Source organism: Musa acuminata, chromosome BXJ3-3 (genome assembly GCF_036884655.1).
Source record: "Musa acuminata AAA Group cultivar baxijiao chromosome BXJ3-3, Cavendish_Baxijiao_AAA, whole genome shotgun sequence".
NCBI classification, from domain to species: domain Eukaryota; kingdom Viridiplantae; phylum Streptophyta; class Magnoliopsida; order Zingiberales; family Musaceae; genus Musa; species Musa acuminata.
Genome location: NC_088351.1, coordinates 21,236,854 through 21,239,823, shown reverse-complemented (window position 1 = coordinate 21,239,823; position 2,970 = coordinate 21,236,854).

Sequence of the window (2,970 nt, the reverse complement as noted above, 5' to 3'; positions counted from 1 at the left end):
CTTGTCAAGCAATGGTACCGCCAAAGCTTGGTCTCCGAGTTCTGTCAAGCGATGGTACCACCTAGTGTCAGGTGTCAAGTGGTGGTACCACCCAATAATGGTAATGGTACTGCCAATACCCTAGAAAATTAGGATGAGATTTTTTTGGCTTCAATTTTGAAGCCATTAGGGCCTATAAATACCCCACCCTTTTATGCATGAAAGGGCATGAAAGTATTGGCATAATCTTGAGTCTTTGAAGTGTGAAAGTGGTGTAAAAGTGCTAGAGTACTTATCCTTTTCTAAGTGTTGAAATCATTCAAGAGAGGTGTGAGACTTGTAAGGGTTATCTCCTAAACCCGTAAAAAGGAGAAAGCATCGATCTCCATCAGCTCATATTCAATGATGTGAGAAGGGTCATATATATACTTCCTAATCATCGAGACATGAAATATATCATGGACATGGCTCAATGCTGGTGGTAAGGCAATCCTGTAAGCGACAGAACCAACCCTCTCAAGAACCTCAAAAGGTCCAATAAATCTTGGGCTTAACTTTCCTTTCTTCCCAAACCTTATAATGCCTTTGGAAGGGGAGACTTTTAAGAATACAAAATCTCCGATTTCAAACTCAATATCTCGTCTTCTATTGTCGGCATAACTCTTTTGACGACTCTGAGCAGTTTTTAACCTTTTCCTTATAAATTGAATTTTCTCGGTAGTTTCTTGTACCTTGTCCGGTGATAACAGCTTTCTGTCACCAACTTCCTCCCAACATATAGGTGTTATGCACTTTTGCCCATATAAAGCTTCATAAGGAGCCATCTGAATACTTGAATGATAACTATTATTATAAGTGAACTCAACAAGTGAAATATCCTTATCCCATTCACCTTTCCAATCCATAACATAGGCTCTAAGCAAATCCTCAAGTGTTTGAATTGTTCTTTCTGACTGACCATCAGTTTGAGGATGATATGCAGTACTAAACTTGACTTTAGTACCCATAGATTCCTGTAATCTTCTCTAGAATCTAGAGAGAAATCTGGAGTCTCTATCAGAGATGATCTCCTTTGGAATACCATGAAGTCTTACTATTTCATTGACATATAAATCTGTAAGTCTATCAAGCGAATAAGTCATATTAATCGGTAGGAAGTGTGCAGATTTTGTTAACCTATCAATGATAACCCAAATAGCATCATGCTTTCTAGAGGTTCTGGGTAGTCCTGAAACAAAATCCATAGTAATACATTCCCATTTCCATTCAGGAATATCTAAAGGTTGCAACAACCCTCCAGGTCTTTGGTGTTCTACTTTGATTTGCTGACAAGTCAAACATTTTGAAACATACATTGTAATTTCCTTCTTCATGCCTTCCCACCAATAATGACTTTGAAGATCTCTATACATCTTAGTGCTCCCAGGATATATGGTGTACTTTGAAGTATGACTTTCCTTTAGGATTTGATTCTTGATATCTGGTTCATTTGGTACACATACTCTCTCCCCAAATCTCAATAGGCCATCTTTTGAAACTTGAAATTGTGGCTTCAATTCCTTTTCTACTTCATTCCTCAAGTAGATTAAATGTGGATCTCGTAATTGTCCTTCCTTAATTTGTTGAATAAGATCAGATTGCACTTGAATGGAGACCATTAATATCATCGAGTCTTGCTCTTTCCTCAAAGCTTTCAAATCAAAATTTTCTTCTAATAACTTACATTGCTTCACGACCAGACTAGCCATAAAACTTGTAGATTTCCTACTAAGTGCATCAGCTACAACATTGGCTTTGCCCGGGTGATAACGGATGGCACAATCATAATCCTTCAGAAGTTCTATCCATCTTCGCTGCCTCATGTTTAACTCTTTCTGAGTGAAAATATATTTTAAACTCTTGTGATCAGTAAAGATTTCAAACTGTCGACCATACAAATAATGTCTCCAAATCTTTAGAGCAAAAATAATTGCTGCCAATTCCAAATCATGAGTTGGATAATTCAATTCATAACCTTTAAGTTGCCTAGAAGCATACGCAATTACTCTCCCTTCCTGCATCAAAACACATCCTAGGCCCTTTCTTGAAGCATCAGTATAAACTACAAACTCATCACTACCACTTGGAATAGTGAGAATAGGGGCACTAGTCAATCTTCTTTTTAACTCTTGAAAACTTTGCTCACAATCATCACCCCATACAAATTTCATATTCTTCTTAGTGAGTTTGGTGAGAGGTTGAGCAATTCGAGAAAATCCCTCCACAAATCTCCTGTAATAACCTGCCATGCCCAAGAAGCTTCTAACTTCCATTACATTTGTTGGTACTTCCCATTCAACTACAGCTTCTATTTTTCTTGGATCAACAGATATACCCTTCCCTGAAATCACATGGCCTAAGAAAGCAACTTCATTCAACCAAAATTCACATTTGCTGAACTTTGCATACAACTTCTTTTCTCTTAGTATGGACAATACATTTCTCAAGTGTTCCTCATGCTCTTGATTACTCCTTGAATACACCAATATGTCATCAATAAATATAATTACACAGATATCCAAGAGCGGTTGAAATATCCTATTCATTAGTTCCATAAAAGCTGCAGGGGCATTTGTCAAACCAAAAGGCATCACCAAGAATTCATAATGACCATATCGAGTTCTGAAAGCTGTTTTTGAAATATCCTCCTCCTTGATCTTCAACTGATAGTAACCTGACCTCAGGTCAATCTTAGAGAATACTTGTGCACCATACAGTTGATCAAACAAATCATCAATTCTAGGTATGGGATACTTGTTTTTTATGGTCACATGATTCAACTGTCTATAATCAATACAAAGCCTCAATGTTCCATCCTTCTTCTTTACTAATAGTACCGGAGCACCCCATGGGGATACACTGGGTCGTATGAAACCCTTATCTAATAATTCTTGTATTTGCTTCTTTAATTCCTCTAGCTCGAGTGGTGCCATTCTGTAGGGAGGCTTAGAT